The sequence below is a fragment of the Protopterus annectens genome, chromosome 1.part0, assembly GCF_019279795.1.
Source record: "Protopterus annectens isolate FY-2018-M chromosome 1.part0, PAN1.0, whole genome shotgun sequence".
In the NCBI taxonomy this organism is placed as follows: domain Eukaryota; kingdom Metazoa; phylum Chordata; order Ceratodontiformes; family Protopteridae; genus Protopterus; species Protopterus annectens.
In genome coordinates, this window is record NC_056725.1 from 1,985,764,525 (window position 1) to 1,985,783,338 (window position 18,814).

Consider the following 18,814-nt stretch of genomic DNA (forward strand, 5'->3'; position numbering starts at 1 on the left):
TTGGTTAGCCATAGTCCTCCTGTGTTTGTGTGTACTTCTGAGAAGAATATGCCGAACAGTAGGAGTCCCAGGACCGAGCCTTGTGGGACACCACTTGTGACTGGTTTAGAGTCTGATCTGGAGCCCGCTATTCTTACTATGTGAGTTCTGTCTGTAAGCCAGTTGGCAACCCATCTCGTGACATAGGGGTTTATGTTCAGGCTGGTGAGTTTTTCTGTAATACCCGACTGGGGAATGCTGTCGAAAGCCTTGGCGAGTTCAAGGTAGGCTGTGTGAACCACCTTTCCCTCATCTATGGCCTTGGTGACTGTCTCGAAGAAGTCAGCCAAGTTTAGTAGGCATGATCTGCCCTTAACAAAGCCGAACTGGGTTGGGTCAAGTGTTTGGAGGTTCCCAATGTCTTTGAGTTCCGTGATGATGCACACCATAGCCTTGCAGACCAGGCTAGTCAAGCTTATGGGGGCAATAGTTCCCAGGGTCAGTTGTGGTCCCTCCTTTGTGGAGTAGAATAACCATTGCTCTGTGCCATTCTCTGGGCACATAGCCTGTGGAGAGGCTGAGGTTGAACAGCGTGTTTAGGTGGGGGGTTAGTTCGTTCTGTAGTTCGTGCAAGACGCAGCCGTGGAAACCATCTGGCCCCATTGACGCTGTGTTTTTGGCTTTTGAAAGGGCTATTTTCACCTGTGCATCTGTGATTTCTGGGACACTACACTTTTCCGGTATTGTTGTGGGCCCTTTTGGGGGTAAGAGGGGGGTGAAGTTTATACTGAATCTGTCTGCCAGGATGTTGGCAATATCAGTAGATTCAATATATTTTGAGCTATTTTGCACTAGTTCAGTGCATATCTGCGAGTTGCCACTTACATTCTTAACATAGCTAAAGAAGGCTTTGTGGTTATCTTTTGAATCCTTGGCTATTTTTCTTTCGAAGTTAGCCTTGGATGATTTTATGAGGGACCTTAGTTTCTTACTGATACTGATCAGGGATGTCTTTCCTTCTTGGGATTTGCTTTTTTTCTGAAGTAGTTTTCTCCTTTTATTGTATAGCCTGTTTATGGCAGGGGTCCACCAGATTGGTTTCCTTCTCTTAGAGGAGTGAGTCTTGGTTTTGCTAGGGATGGCATGATCCATGCATACTTGTAGGTGCTCATAGAGTGCATTTGTTAAGGTTTCTGCATCTTGGCCAGCATTATCCTTCAAGGTGGGGGCTGTGAAACTTACCACCTCTGTCTTAAGTAAGGTGAAGTTTGCTTTAGAATTTTTTTTTACTGTGGTTTCCTTAGTTGGGGATGGTGGTGGGGTGTGGATATCCAGAGTGATTAGTTTATGGTCTGATCTAGCAAGTGACGGGTTGACCTCCGGTGTCGAACATCTGTCGCCCATGTTTGTGATGAGCAGGTCCAGTATGTTTTCACCTCTGGTAGGGAAGTTTACCAGCTAATCCAGGGCGTTTGAGTTGATGAATTCCAGGAAGCACTGGGCCTGGGAGTTTGTAATCTAGTAGTTTTCCCATTTAATGGTAGGGTAAATTGAAATCACCCAATATCTGGATGTTCAGTAGGACCTTCATGTTTTCCAGTGTCTCCAGAAAGGTAGAGTGGTGGTCCTGGGTCATGGAGGGTGATCTGTAGCAGGCCACAATTTACATTGCAGATTTGCCCGATGTAAGTTGCACATGGATGATCTCAGAGGTATCATGCTGCGCTACTAACCTGGAGGTGTAGGTATCCTTGATGAATATGGATACACCCCCCCCTTTTGTGTTTCGGTCCGTGTTCTGTGGCCGAAACGTGTGGTACGAGTTGTAGCCCGGTAGTGCTGAGGTGCTCTCGGAGCCTTGAACCAGGTTTCAGTTACTGCACAGATGTCTGTGTTCTCCATACTGAGGAGTGCTTCGAGTGCATGCATTTTGAGATTTAAACTCCTGGAGTTGAGTTGCATAACCCTCATTGTTTTGTTAATTGTGCTGTTTACAGAGGTGGGTGTGACTTTTTGAGCCTTGCCTAAAAACGTCACTATGGGGGCAGCAAGAGACTTGGCCAGTATTCGAAAGCCTAGTGGAGGTGACAGGTGCAAAACGTCTGTTGAAAAGAAACGCGGCTTGTCAGCATGTCGTCCCAGGCTGACGCACTGGATCCCCTTTGAATGACACCAGACGTTTAGCCATTTATTTATTTGTGTTTCTCACTGAATATTAGCTCAACTGAAAGTTGTGGCTGTGTCTCTACAGAGTACTTGTTAGAATTTCTGTGTAGCCATTGATAGCAGTGGGGGGTAGTTTCACCTTATCACTAATATCCTGTCCTGCTTATGTAAGTGGTACATTTTGGGTTATTTCTGCTGCTTATCTGAGCTTTGCTCCGGCTAAGATCTACCTGAAATCAACTGGACGTATAAAGTACACTTTTATCTGTTCTTTTTCATATAGTTCTGCATTTAATTTATTTATTTTGTTTCTCACTGAATCAATATCTTTAATTTCTTTCAAAAATAATGGTCTACTTTGGGTATCTTCATTTAAAGGAAATAAAAAGGAATATTGATCTCTAGTGATTCATAAAAAAATCACATATTTGGTCTGCTAGGCAGGGTATGGTATCAGAGTAATAACTTTGTAGCAATAGTTGAGGTGTTGTGCTGCATTTTATCTTGTCTAAATAATAATTGTATTGCCCGGGGAAGGGGGTAAATAATTTGGATTTCTCATTTATGAATAGTGATCTTTCTGTGGTCAATAGTAGCTGCATCGTAGTGAAAAACTGTTTGAAATCAGTGCACCAGTTAGAAATGAATGTGTAAGTGCTGGGCTAATAAGCAAGGCTTTTAAGGTAACATGTAGTCCTTGGATGAGATGGGTGTTACATTTCAAGGAGATGGGAGTTGGTAACTGAAGGAATTCATTACTTGAGTACCATAGCAGTAGGGTAACAAAGGACATGGTGATCACGAGTACAGTTATGGTGGGGTGTGATGCCCCTGCGCTGGCTCAGTAATCAAGGAGTCTCAATCCTCACCATTAGCACCAGTGAAGGGACGTACACATTGGGAGGATGACAAGTGCACACACAGTAAAGTACAATTTTCCTTAAGAGCACACATAGATCACAGTCCGTCTCATGGCTGGTTTCTCTCTCTCCAGATCCCCAAGAAGACTCCCCACTTGCACAGCTATAGGTTTGAGATCTCAGCTGAGTAGCCAAGCCAAAACCTCCAGCACCGTCTTTGTCCCAGCCAGTGCTTTGTGTCCCTGCCCAAATAACTGACACACACACACACACACACACACACTTTGAGATTTGATTTATACATGAACACACACCTGGGAAAAGGTAGCACAGGTTTACTTGCTATGCCTCCTCCTGCCCAGATTATAAGGTAGTACCAGCTGCCACTACTTATAAACTACTTTAAGGCCCTTACAAAAGGTGACCAATCCTACTGTGTAATGTTACTATTATCCAAATGGAAGTGTGACCACAACTTTCAAGGCTATTTAGGAATGGCATGCACAGTGTCACCAAATAAATATGCAAGTACTCTAAGAGCTTAAATATCTGTAAACAAACCAGCCATCACATATTACTGCTGGGTTAGCCTGGATGACATCACTCTTTTTTTTCACCTGGCTTCAGTTCTCAGGCTAACAGAAACTTAACAAAATTTAACATTTCCCTGTAAAAAATACATCTCTCTCAGATGTTTGCCCAGAACTGGAAGTTGTAAAACAAGTAAACACTTTTACATTTGAAACCTAGTGATTATTTCTGTTTCAAGATAATAGGAAAACCTGTAGCTCTAGACATATTGTCTGTTTCACTGAAACTGGGAGATAACACGATCATAAAACAATCTCAACTTATTTTCTTGAAGTTTTGTAAGTTAACTCTGTGTTTTCCAGCTTCTACTATTAAAACATAACATTTCCCCAGGTATATAGTTTTGTATACATTTCTGTTCTTTTCCAGTAGGGTACACTGTGGTTACATTCTTGAAGCTCAGTACATAACATACAGTTCAACACACACTTCTGCACCAGTGATTGAATATACACACAATAATATACTCTTACATTTGTAAAACAAGCATATGAATCAGATTAATATTCACAAATGACACACCACTATCAACAGAATTCCATATAGCTGGGCTGTCAGTGCCACATTTCTCTATGTAAATCATATTAATATTTTCAAGTAAGATATAATTATGTATAAAATTCCAGATAGCTGGGCTGGCAGTATTTCCTTGGTGTCCCATTTCTCCCCTCTCTGACAACTCCAGCTAGTTTTTCAAGTGACCATTGAGAAACATTGCTAAGCAATATCTCTGAATACCTTACCCCATTATCTGTCTTGAGATTCCAGCTGCCTTGGTATTCCTGACCCCAGTACCGTGCTGCACTGTCCCATCATATGCCTGCAACCCTAGGCTACAACATAGTAATTTGGGATTTTCCTGGCTGGCTCCCTGCCTGTAGCCATAGATCCCCCTCAGATGACTCCTGCCTTGTACAGCAAATACTTACCATGTTAACATGGCTCAGTTTGTGCCTCTGCTTCCTGCCTAGCAGTTCTACCATGTACTTAACATCACTGACCTTCCTTACTACTGTGTAGGGTCTCTCCCAGGCTGCCTGCAGCTTGTTGTGTCTGACAGGAATGAAAACCATTACCTGCTGCCCAACAGCATACTCTCTAGCTTGAGCATTTCGGTCATACCAGACCTTTTTCTGCTGTTGGGCTTCTGCCAGGTTCTTCTGGGCCAAGCCCATAAGTTCCTTGAGCCTTGTCCTGAGGTTTAGGACATGTGCCACAACATACTCCTTCTGGGATTCACACTCGCACTCCAAGTCCTCTCGAATCAAATCTAGAGGTCCCCTCACCCTATGCCCATACAACAAATCAAAGGGTGAAACACCTGAAGATTCCTAGGGAACCTCTTTGTAAGCAAACAGATGGGGCAAATATTTGTTGCAGTCACTCATAAACTGGTTTGCAAATGCCTGTAAGCATCCTTTTGAGTGTAGAGTTTAACCTCTCAAGAAGACCATTAGTCTGGGGTGGTAGGTGGTGGTCTGTAGGTGATTTACCCCCCAGTACTTCCACAGACAAGCCAGCAGGTCTGACATGAAATTGGCACCTCTGTCAGTCAGTATTTTTTTTTGGGAAACCAACCCTGCTGAAAATCTCTAACAAAGCATTTGCCACCTTTTCTGCCTCAGTGGACGACAGACCACTGCCTCAGGGTATCTGTTAGCATAATCTACTACCACTAGAATATGCTTTTTCCCTGTGGAACCTGGGGAACTCAGAGGCCTTGCAATATCCATAGCTACCCTTTGAAATGTCTCCTCAACCACAGGCAAAGGCATCAAAGGAGGTTTCACCCTGTCTCCTGCTTTGCATAGCTTTTGGGATTGCTCACAGGTCCTGCAGTACCCTGTTACATCTCTGAAAACCCAGGTCAAAAAATGTTCTGCATAATACGTCTCTTTGTACGGTTTATGCCCATATGACCTGCAAAGGGAGTATCATGGGCTATGGCTGCAAGTGCCTGATGGTATGCTCTGGGCACTACTAACTGCTGTATTCTCTCACCCTCCTCTAGCCCTCCCTCAGGGGTCCACTCTCTCTCTATAAAGTAAACCTTTGTCCCAGTATACAGACTCCCCCTTCCCTTGAGAATCAGGTGCCTCACTAGCTACCTCCCACAGGCCTTGTAATGTAGGGTCTGTGAGCTGAGACTGTCTCAACTCTCTCTTTGTAACCTTTCCCAGCTCCCCTTCTACAGGAAGTCTGGTATCCTCTGACAGTGGTGCCCCACTGTCAGCCTGGGTACTGCTACTCACCTCTGCCCTTGCAGTCACTCGGTCCAAGGGAACATCATTGCCCACAAGCAGCTGTGGCTCACCTTCAGTCTCACTGCTACAGTTTAGCTCCCTCCCTGAAGTAACCACCTCACCAGTCCTGGCTGCAAGTGTGTAGTCTGTCTTGGTCTCCTCCATTCCACCAGACCCACATACTTGTCTTCAAGCCTGACTCTGTGTAACTACATGCACACAAGGTACTGCATTATCAAAATCATTCCCTATCAGGACATCTGCAGGGTGGCAGTTTGGTACCCCTGTCTTGAGACAACCCACTGTTGGCATTTTGTCAGGCTCACCTTTTTGGCTGTCCCACCTTGCCTCCATGGGCATATATATATCCTACATGGACCCACTGGTTGCATTTAAAACATTTAACCCTTGGTCCTGGATGTGTATATGGGTTAGTGATTTCCCTGCTACTGGCAGACTCTCTCTTGGGCCAGTCTGGGCTGCCCACCGTTCCCTTAGACCCATGAGCAGCACTGGGTATCCCTTTCCTGTGCAGTGATTCCCTGCTTGCTAGGTGCAGGTCTCACTCTTCTTCTCCAACTCATCTGCAGTAGTGTATTGTCTATCAGCTAACCCGATTCTCATGTCCTCAGGCAAAGAGCTAAGGGCTTGTTCCCTCACCAAAAGGTCTGCCAACCCTTCAAAGGTGGTGATCTGACATCCACTCACCCACCTATGAAAATAAGTGGTTAGTTCAATAACATATGCACACACACTTTCATCTGCTTTGCATCTGTGCTCATGAAACCTTTTCCTATAAGCTTCAGGTGTTGACTTAAAATATTCTAGCAAACAGTTGTTTACAACATTATAATTTAAACAATCAGTATCATACAGTTTAGAAAATTACAGTTACAGCTTTACCATGGAGTAAGGGGGTCAGGAACCGTTCCCAGAGCCCTTGGTCAACATTATACTGTTTATATACCCTCTCAAACATGTGAATGAAACCATCAAAATTATCCCCCTCTGTAAATTGTGGAAGAAATTTACTGACCTTTATTGCTTCAGGGGTTCGGTTACTCCCTTCCCATTACCTCCATGACTCTGGCGAAGATTCGGCATCTTCTTTTTCATGTTGCCTCTGCCTGTCATTCTCCTCAGTCTGCAGACATCACAGTTTTTTATTTTCCTCCGCCTCCAGATGTCACAGTCTCTCTGCTGCTTATATTGCCAAACGCTTGGCCTCCAACTCACGTCTTTCTAACTCCAGATGGAGTTTTACGTCCTTTGTGGAAAGGTTGAGCTGTCCATTTTTCTGAGTGTTGGAACATCTCCACAACCAATCTGATTGTCTTCCTGATTGCTATTCTGTGATGCAGCTGTGACCTAAAGCTGCAGTCATGTCTGCTTTAGCCAGGTTGGAATAAATCAGTCCTTTAGCCTATCACATCTCAGCCAACTGTCTCCTTGTCAGCTTCCATACTCCTCTGCTGACATGTTTGCCTGCTCTCCCTAACTAAGCTAACAAAAAAAGAAAACAATTGTGATATGAACTCTTGAGTGTTCACTGCGTGGCTGACAGAGTACAAACACCTTCAGTGACCACTGTACACAGGCTACAGGTATTCAATATCCACACCACTACAAACCAATTAATATGTGACGTGGCTATCTCACCACTATCAACCAATTAATATGTGATATGGCTATACCATGACTGCCAAACAATTTAATATGTGATGCCCCTGCACTGACCCAGTAATCATAGAGCCTCAATCACCACAAGCTCCAGTGAGGGACATGGACATTGGGAGGATGACAAGTACATACACACACAGTACAGTTTCCCTTAAGAGCACACCGAGATCACAGTCAGTCTGGATGCTGGTTTCTCTCTCTCTCTGTCTCTCCAGATCCCCAGTACGACTCCCCACTGGCACAGCTATAGGGCTGCAATCTCAGCTGAGTAGCCTAGTCAAAACCTCTAGCACCCTCTCTGCCCAACCAGTGCTTTGTGTCCCTGCCCAAGTAGCTGACTCGCACAAACACACACACACTTTGAGATCTGATTTATACACAAACACACACCTGAGAAAGGCTGGCACAGGTTTACTAGCTATACCCCGTTCTGCCCAGACTATAAGGTAATACCAGCTGCCATCAGCCACTACTTATCAACTTCTTTAAGGCCCTTAAAAAGGATGACCAATCCTGTTGTGTAATGTTACTATTATCCAAATGGTAAGTGTGACCAAGACTTTTAAGGCTATTTAGGAGTGGCCTGTACAGTGTCACTAAATACATATGTAAGTACTGTAGGAGCTTAATTATTTCTAAACAAACCAGCCACAATTAAAATGTTTAAATATATTTAATAATAAATAATAGAACAAGACAGTACTCAAATAGCACATAAACTCCAGAGTTCAGAATCACAGGAAATATTTTAAAACAACATTGCAGGACAGTCTCAAATACAGAAAACATCTAAACTAAGCTTTACCGTATTCCTATCTATATCTAAAAGATACTATGCCCTAAATAACTTTTATTTACAGAGCAAGACACAAGCAGAAGTGCTGAAATGGATGTTTCTAGGTCCAAGACAAGATACAAAATGCCTTTTCTTCCTCTCTGAGAGAGTTCTTAAATTTAATATCACACTGCTGGGTTAGCCTGGATGACATCACTCTGTCACCTGCCTTCAGTTCCCAGGCTAACGGAAACTTAACATTTCTCTGTGAAAAATACATGTCTGTCAGATGTTTGCTCCAAACTGGAAATTGTAAAACAGTTAAACACTTTTACATTTGAAACCTAGTAATTATTTCTGTTTCAAGACAATAGGAAAACTGATAGCTCCAGACAATGTTTTACGAACACTATCTCAACTTATTAGTTTTGTAAGTTCATTCTGTGTTCCAGCTTCTACTATTAAACTATACGTTTGCCCAGGTATATTGTTTATATACATTTCGCTTCTTCTCCAGTAGGGTACACTGTACTTTCATTCTTAAAGTTCAGTACATAACAGTTCAACACACACTTCTGCACCAGTAGTTTAATATGTACATAACCTATGTTCTTTGTGTTTCATTGTTGCAGTCATTACATTTGGGTAATCTGCTGGCAGGTTGCCCTCAGTCGGCCTGAATAACAAAGTCTTGGGTCCTGCATCGGCTGATGCCTCCTCTTCCATGACGTCAGGTCATCAGGGGTATAAAACATGCAGCCGACACCATTTTATTCAGTTTTACCCAAATGTAATGACTGCAACAGTGAATACACTTGAACATCTACATTTATGGTAAGTGTACACAACTGTACTATAGTTCTCTTACATTTGTAAGACAAGCATATGAATCATATTAACATTCACAAATGACACATGAATAACCACATAATTCCAGGTAGATGGACTGGCAGTTTTTTCTTGGTGTCACATGGGGCATGATTCTAGGGATATTGACATAGATTATCTGTGCTTTTAGTTGTAACGCTTGGTTTGTGTTAGAATTAGATTATTTGTCTGATTCACTGTTCTTAAATCGGATTCTTGGACACATTGTTATGATTGGAGTCATGATAATAACCCTCCATATTAATGTGCATCCAAATTTTAATTGCACTTGGAACTTTTCTGTCTTGGCTTCTACTGAAAAATGAGCTTTGTAAAGGCAGACTACCCAAATCAAAAGATGAAAAGAAATCACTAAGTGCTTCCACACATGGAGGTTTTATAGCAGGTGTCTGATACTCTGCCTCAACTCCACTCCAAAAACGAGCACATTGGCAATGGCTTTGATGTTCACCTGGCTGACTCCTCCAGTGATTGGGTCTTTAGTCAATTGTGGGTCATATGGGAACTAGGTAGAAACAGAATGTTATGCTGTAGAGTGAGTTACTGCTGTCACAATAGGTTCATGGGTAAATACTAGGCGAATGACCACCAGGGCTTTTATAAGCCTAGCCATGCAACCCAACCTAGTTGTGTCTTTGTGTACCATAGGCATTTAGTAGGAAGGCGTATGTTAGGAAGTTTCTAGAGGTTCTATGTGTATGGGTGTTAGTTTGGGAATTACTATCTTCCTATGTCAGACACGTGGCTAGACCTGGGGTGAAGTTCTAAGTTATCATCCATTAGTCAGGGTTATGCTTAAATAAAGTTAGGGATGGACTCTGCTTCACATGGATGAGGAGTGTGTTCCAAAGCATAAGAATCATCTGAGAGACCTCTGTCTTGTCAAAATATCTTCTTTATGTCACAAGCAAAATTTAAATCCTTGGATCTAGTGGTTCTGATGCTGCTTATTTTGCAGATGTTCAAGAGATTCATCAGAAATGGAACTGAGGATGGCTTGTATGCCAGGCATAGATTGCCTGTCAGTAGTCTGTAGAAGAACGAGTATAGAGATGGGGCTTTTGGGCAATCTGTATAGGATAATGTGGCTATACCCTGGATTCTCCTATAAAGAACCTTTGTTTGCATAACAACTGTTGGATATTTCTGGTCGGGTACATACCATGAGGGAATTGTACGTGACGAGGAGTCTGATAAAAGCAGAATAATGTGATACTGTGACTTTCTTGGACCTGGAAGCCATGCCCTTACTTATAAGTAGAGGGACATAGAATGATTGACCAACATGTGGCCAAGGTAGTAATAAAAAGACCATATTACTGTCTGCATATGTTCCAAGATCCCTGTCTACCAGGCCAACTCTTAGAGTTGTCTTATTGACAGAGTAATTAGCCTGGGTAAAAGCTTTCCAAAAAGACAGCATAGTTTATTTCTTCACACTGAGTTTTGACCTGTGACTTTGGCACCAGTGTTTTGTCTGTGTTAGTCCCTCTTGTAAGACATTTACATCATGGAGAAATCTATGATGGCTCCCAATTTGCGATCCTCTGTGAAGTTGGTCAGCCAAAGGCCATTGACATTAGCCTTTACCTCAGAGATGCCAAATAGGAGAGGTCCCAGCACATAGCCCTGTGGTATCCCCTTGGTGACTGTTCCATTAATAGAGGTGGTCTCACCGGTCCTGATTTCCTGGGTTCTGTCTGTGAGCCAACTGGCATTCCAGCAAATTATGTAGGGGTTTATGCTCATTTTGGTGAGTTTAGATATCCCAGAGTGTGGTATTGTATTGAATGCCTTTCTGAGGTCCAGGTAGGCGGTATGAACTATTTTCCCCTCATGCATTGCCTTGGTGACCTTGTCAAAGAAGTCCACCAGATTTAGTAGGCATGACCTTCCTTGACAATGCCAAACTGGGTTGGGTCCAGTGTCTAAAGATTACCTATATCTTTTTTTCATTTTCGTGACAACTTATTCCATGTCTTTGCATATTAGACTAGTCAGACTAATAGGTCTGTAGTGAACAGTGTTACTGAATGGTCCACGCTTGTGAATTGGGCTAACCTTTGCAATTCTTGTGGTACAAAGCCTGTTTTGAGGCTATAGGTCATGTTTTAAGCTGTTTAGGAGGCATCCTGGGATATTGTTGTGGCCTACTAAGGCTATATTTTGTACCTTAGCAAGCGTCACCAGGATATTTTCCCTATCTGCTCCCTGTTACTAGTTGGGGGGGGGGTATGCTAGTAGATAATTCATGGGCGAGACAGTGGGGGGTGAAGTTTGAGCTGAATGTGTTAGCCATGCAATGGCACCACTGACCACCAGTTCGGCACAGTCTTGTGTGCTGCCTTTGAGGTTTTGGATATAACTGTAGAAGGCCTTGTGGTTGTCTTTAGCCTGTGAAGCTAGCTTGACCTCATAGTTGACCTTATTGGACTTGACTAGTCCTCTTATTTTTCCTGTCTAGTTTAATTAGAGAGCTCCTATCATTATGGGAGTTGCTCTTTCTGTTTTTTGCCATGACTTTTTTCCTTTCGCTACATGCCCTATTAAGGTTAGAATTCCACCAGTGTTTTTTTAGGTTCATAGATTATTGCTAGTCTAACTGGTTTTGTGGGCCATTTTAAGCCTAGCCAATTACTGCATGCGAGAATCAAACCTGTAAGTTAAACACCTTAAACATTATGCCAACCTCCCAACCCAGATTGTCACCATCAGATAGTGCTTGAACCCACAATCCCTGGTTTAGGAGGCCAGTGCTTTATCCATTTGGACACTAGGGGTTTATTTTGGGCACCTAGTAATACAGCAATTTTACATGGTTGAACAGGTTCCACACAGGTTGTTGTGAACTCTGGGTTGGGAGATCCATTGATTTATTTTTTTTTTCAAACTATCATTTAATAGGATGTAGTTTGCTTTGTAATGGTTCCTAGTTGTTACAGGGTTTGCTGGGGTTACCAAGTTGATTTTTATTTTTGAAACAAATAAACAGCTTTGTGGTCTGACCTTACCAGTGAGGGTGTGGCACTGAGAGCGTTGCAGCTGTCTCCCATATTGGCAAGTACCAGTTTCAATACGTTTTAACTTTTGGTAGGTCTTTGCACTGTCTGGTCAAGTCAAAAGTATTTGCATTAGAGGGTTAGTCAGTCACCCATGAAAAGGGTATTTGGTTTACTGGTGAGTGTCTCCAGTAGGTCTAGGTATGAGCTATGGGATTCTAAGTACATAGAGGGTGAGCTATAGCTTGCTGGGATATGGTATGTAGCTTTTTCTATGGTGAATTGCACATGGATAAATTCCAGGCTATTGTCCTGTTTAACCAACCAAGAGTTATGCTTGTTGCTAATATAGATCGAGACTCCTCTACCTCTTGTCTCTCTCTGTTCAGCTGATGATCTAAATGTGTGGAATGGACTGAAGCCTTGCACTGCTGGAATACTTTCTGTGAATTTATACCATGCCTCTGTAATGGCACAGATGTGTATTCTCCAGCATGAGTGGAGCTTGAACTGTGTCTTCTTGAGCAGTAACACCTTTAGGCATCTTGGGGTTTTATTTGCTATGTTGGTAGGTTTGCCAATTTGGGGTTGCCTAAAAGGCCCTAAGGGGTGGATTTAGCTAATATTTGGAAGCCTATGGGGAGTTAGGTGCAGACCATACTTTGCAAAGCAATGTGGCTTGTTAACCATGTCCTCTGATGCTGTCAAATATTGAATCCTCCTGGAGAGGCACCAGAAACTAAGCTAATTATTGAAGTCAGTCATTTGATCATACTCTGCATCATCCTTCGTGAAGGTGGAATGCTGCTCATTGCATGGCACGTACCTGCCTGAAACGCACATTCAGTGATATTAGCAGTGTCTGTCTTCATAGAGTCCATGGAAGTACGTTTCAGGTCATTATCTCCCACAATGACTAAGATATGATTGTACTGGTACCTGTGGTGTAGTAGAGTGTGTCCATAACTTGGCAGATATAAGCAGCTGAACCTCATTGACTTCTTTGAGGCAGCCACCAAAGCTGTAGATGAAGGTAAGGTTGTTCACACAGCCTATCTTGACCTCGCCAAGGCTTTAGGCACCATCCCCATTCTGGAATTATAGCTAAATTCACTAAACTAGGTATAAATCCCTACATCACAAGATGGATCACCAACTGGCTCACTGACGGAACCTACACTGTAAAAGTTGCAGACTCCAAATCTGACTTCAAACCAGTGACAAGTGGAGTACCACAGGGTTCAGTCCTGGGACCCTTCCTGTTTGTTATCTACTTCTCTGAAGTACAGGCTAACACAGAAGGCCTCTGGCTAACTAAGTTTTCAGATGACTGCAAACTAGGAGCCATAGTAGAGTCCCCAAATGATGTGGACATCCTACAGAAGGGCCTCACTGAGACAGATGCCTGGTGTCACAGGCATGGCCTCAAGCTCAATGCCAAAAAGTGCATTGTCATCCCTTTTGGTAAAAGCTCTATACCCATGAACTACCGCATAAATGGCAGTCTACTTAATGCTGAATGCATGATGAGACCTTGGGATACTAGTCTCTCCTTTGATAATCACATCGCCACAGAAGTCAGGAAATCCTTCTATGTGGTACTCCTCATCACAAAATGGATCTCATCCAGGAAAAGAGGTCATTGTTCCCCTCTACTCGGCACTCATTAGACCCATTATAGAGTACAACGCCCCTTTTGGAATGTACCTCACAAGACATCTACAGCAGCTGGAAAGGCCACTGAAGTACCTCACAAAGAGGATTACTGGCCTCAAACAGATGCCCTACACTGACAGTCTCAAAAAACTCCAGCTTTATTCTGTAGCATATTGCCTACTCCGAGGAGATCTCTACCTAACATGTAAAGCTATGTTAAACCCAGAGCTGTTGGAAATGCTACACCTTAAGAAATCCCAATCCCCCCGAGTTACATGCTCTAGGGACATAAACCTTTTCACCACAATAAACAGGACATGCTGGAGGGATAGATTCTTGTTGCAGAGACTTCCTATACTCTGGAACAAGCTACCCATCTATGTCAAGCAAAGTTCCTCATTATCACTTTTCAAGAAAAATCTTGAGTGGATGGGAAATAGGAAATACACCCCTGGGATCAATTCTGTAGCTCTGCTCGACAGGGGCACAGGAAATTAACTTTCTTGGGTGGCATAAGCTAGGGAATCTTGTTGGTTAGGCTTAGGCCCTTGAGCTGATAGTCTAGTACCTACCTATGAACTCTTGTTCAGTCTGCTGAGTCAGGCATCTGAGTGTTGTACATTACTTAAGTAATGTGCTTGATTGCCTTGTGGGCTTTGCTGTTGGAGCTCCACTGGGTGTATGTGCATGCTTGGTGTTTGCTGTTGCTTTTGGTTAGTGGTTTAATGATTGCTGAGGATAGGCATAGCTGTTTATAGGCTTGGGAGGTCTTTGAGGTTTGGGAAGATAGCTTTTTAGTGTCTCAAGTCAGTTTGTGTGTGCGTTGCACACTGTGGTGGATGTAGTGTGTATGTGTGTGTTCTTGACTACCTTATTTGTATGCAGTGAAATTGTGTGTATGTATCTCTCACATATTGTGTTTCTTTAAGGATTAAATGGTTGTAAAACTTGTCTCAGAATGCCCATGTCTACCAAGCTGGCTATGGAGACATTTGAAAATTGCATGTCCATGTTGTGCGGACCTGTATTTGGGTGGGCTACTTTAGGTTGTGGGCCTGATTTATACAGAGGTCTCCTTGGGTGGTCTCTGAGGTTTGACACTAGACTAGATAAGATAATGCTAAGATTTGATAGTAGTGTTTAATGTGCAAACTAGCTGCTTTAAGCATGCCTCTGCACAACTACTTTGTTTTAGCCACACTAAGTTATAGGCTTCAGTTATAAAGGTTGTTTTTTAGATAAAATTTACTTCCTGGGTGTTTGTGACTGTACAGGGCATTGCTAACCTCTTGATGTAAAAACACCAAGAAAGATTGCTAGTGAGTATAATACACAATAAATCAGCTTAAGCAAACTATCTTGGCAAGGTAGTTTCAAGTATTAGTGACCTTTAGAATGTTTTAAAGGCAAAATCAACAAATAAAGCAAAAATAAAGGTAGTAGCAGTCTAAACAGTTAACTGAAATGTAAAACAAGAACTCTGGGAAAGTGATCGGGAAACCATCTGTAGTAACTTAGGTTTACTAAACTGCAAGGTGGTCACTTAGTATTATGGGTATATAGAAAATGGGTGGGTAAGTACTTATTCAGGTTGCACAACAGACAGTAGCCATGAAGTAGGGGGACGTAGTAAGTTTGTTTACCATAAGAGGTGGACTCCAGAGAAGAGAGAGAGCCTTTTAAAACCACAACAAGGGATGGGTGAGAGGGTTGGGAAAAAGTCCTTTGATTGGAATTTCTGAAATTTTTAGCTTAATGTCTAATTGGGGACTGGGGCAGACTTGAAGAACAGGGTGAAAAATCGTAACAAGGCAAACAAAGTCACTGGAATGCAACTTTTAAGAAGGCATATATAGCTATAAAAAGTACAGAAGCAGAAATCCTGGAGCAGAATTCGTAACACTGCCACTATTGCAGTCTCACCACAGACTAAGGCACCATATTACTGGAGTGCACCTTTAAGCAGATGTATACAACTGTAAAAAGTATTGAAGCAAAAAGCCTTGAGCTGAATTCAAAATCCTGCCACTACTACAATGGTGACACAGACTACGTCACTGGACTTTGCAGAAAATTGTCAGTAAAGCTGTAATAAATGAGGCTGACGCTGACACCTGGCAATAGATCGGTCCTGCCACAACTGTGAATGAAAGTACAAGATTGTGGCCCCAGACTGGGTTCAAAATCTAAAAAAGCTACTTTTTCTTTTTAATTTTACTTATGGAAATAGAAGTGCAGTATACAAACCATGCTAAAATCTTGCAGTAATACACAATCTTCCCACAAGTACAAACAAAGCTACAAGATTAAGGTCCTAGAAGACAAAAAAAGCAAAAGGATAAAAGCAGAGAAATACAAAATGTATCATCACACAGGTTACTGTAAATGCAACTTTATTTATTTTATTTATTTGTTTATTTTCAGTTTGTTTGCCAGAATAGTCCAATTGGGCCTTGAATAATCCATTTTCAGTGGAGTCCTGGGGATAAAAGCTCAATAAATGCAAGAATATGTGGATACAAAATACAATATACAATATCAATGCAATAAGTCAACAAGAATATAAGATAAAAATTACACAATTAAGAGGAGATTTAACATCAAACAAAGTGATGGGATGTCATTGGATTGGCATTATGAGATCCTAGTTAGTATGCTGAATTAACTTCAATACAGTTCCTATACAAATATCATGATTCCTACTGTTGTTGCAAGTTAGTAGACTGTAGGAAGCTATTATAGATATGCTGGCTAGTGAAGAGTAGTTATGGGTGAGGAAATTATGAAGGATGAGAGCAGGAGCATTCCCATTGTAAAGTTAGGTGTGAATGAAGTAGGGTTTTAAAGATAGAGAGTTTAGATGTGGTACGGATGAGAGGTGGAAGAGAATTCCAGGGGCGTGCAACTGAGAAAGATAGGAGGTGGTTGCCTGGTGGACAGAATGGTTTCTGCAGTTCTATTAGATTCTGGGAGTTAGATCTTAGACACCTATCAGAAAGATGGATTGTGAAGGTTGAGGCAAGGGGGGGAGGCAGAGAGAGGAGTTAAAAATAAGTTTATGTGCTTGGATGAGTTGGATAATATTAAGATAGTTAGGTAGTTCTAGCCAGTTTAACTGATGTAGGGAAATACAGTGATGGGTGTGGCCAGTTGCAAATTTTGAAATTTTATAGTGGCAGGAGGAGAGCTTTGTTTTGAGGGAAGATTGCAGATTGATAAGTGTAGAGGCCACCATATAGGAGGGAAGGGATGAGGTAGGTAGTAGCAAGAAGAAGCCTGGAAGACGGAGAGAGATAGCGGTTGTGACGATAAAGCTTGCCTAATGTTTTGTGCGTTTTTTAAATACTTATTTGTAGGTGGCTATCAAACTTGAGGTTATCAATGAGAATCCCAAGAAGTTTTGCTGTAGAAACTTTAGAACTTTAAAATATTTAAGTAGAATTTAAATAAAAGCTTTTCCTTTGAAAAGCCTGTAATGTCATATTTTGGGACTTTAAACAGCTCTCCGAGTCTTGAACAAAAGACTACTTTGTAACTTGGAAAGATGACATTTAAATGCTGCCTGTTATACAGGAAGGGAAGAGGAAATTAGTTCTTGTTTACAGGTTACTGCAACAGAGATCAAAGCCTTTTACATTTTGATTTTAGATTTGGTTATAATGTAGCAGTGACATGATGGAATGGTGGGAGATGGTAAGCTACTGGGTGAGATAAAATAATACAGAAAATGCGATACTAAATGTGAAGGTGGTGTAGTTAGTGAAATAGGACCAACAAGTAAATATCTTCCTAATAGTTCAATTTCAAACTTCTGTCAAAAACAAACAAACATTACTTAAGCGTTTGTCTGGTTAGTTCCAGTGAAAGTGTTGTTAATTTTAATGCTTTTTTCCCTTGAGACAGGATGTATTCAGGCCTACAGACTTGCATATTAAACAGACTCTAACTTCTTTGCTAAGGTCTAAATCTCGATCTATTAAAAAACCGACACCCAGGCCACATGTTCAGGCCCCTTTGCCTAAAAAAACAAATTATCAAAATGGCTGAAGATTTCATTACACTAATCAGGGGTAGTCACCCCCCCCCCCCCACCACCACCACCAAGAGGCCTAGGACTGAATTTGACTATGAATCTTCTGAACTGTTTCTTCTGACTCTTCTAATGATCTGGATTTATCCATTCCTACTTATGAGGAGACTTTTGCAGAGGATTCCATTCCCTCTGCTTCTCCACCAGAGGATTTCTCTTTTGGGGAAACTTTACATACCTGAAGGGAGCATTTCCACTGGGAAAGTCAGGATTTCTCTGAATCCAAAAAGAGGCTTAGGGATTTCCTTCTTCCTCAGCATAGGCCTTTGGCTATTCCTCCTCTACTCGATATTGTTGATGTGTTTTCGGAATCAAGTATGGCCCCTGATTCCTTGCCTGCAGCCCCTAGCAAACCTGACAGGTACTACAGGGTTCCTGAGTTCCACAAATTCCTTTTCAAAAATCCTGTTGTGGACCGAGAAACCATTTCTCAGGGGCCCAAGGGCATTAAGGCTTCTGCGAAAAATCCTACCCCTTCTGATAGAGACTCCAGGGCGCCCGATAGATGGGGTAAAAGGTTTACACTTCTGCAACCTTAGCAGTCAGGAGTTTAAACTGTCAATTCCATATGCTAAAATAACAACGTATCATGGGACTGCTTAAACAGAAAATGATGTTGATTTTTGACTGTGTGGAGAATAAAGATTTGCAGGAATTGTTGCATTCAGCTGAACAAGTTGGCAAACATACTTTGCAGTGTGGTTTTGATTCCTTAGAGGTCTCTTGTAGGGCTGCTCTTATTGGGTCTGTGCTTAGAAGGCATGCTTGGCTTAAGGACCAATCTCTGCCTGATCATGTTAAAGCAAACTCCAAATGGGTGGCCAGACCTGCCCCCAAATCAGTGGGCACAGGCTCCAAAACAAGTACTTTCCCTCCTAAACATGGGG

At 42.2% G+C, this 18,814-nt stretch overlaps 1 protein-coding gene across 3 annotated transcripts in view; it reads left to right on the top strand.

The window, feature by feature from the left end:
* The window catches only part of RNF144A (ring finger protein 144A), a 731,556-nt gene that overhangs the window by 127,286 nt on the left and 585,456 nt on the right, over nucleotides 1-18,814 (top strand). The window lies entirely within an intron of this gene.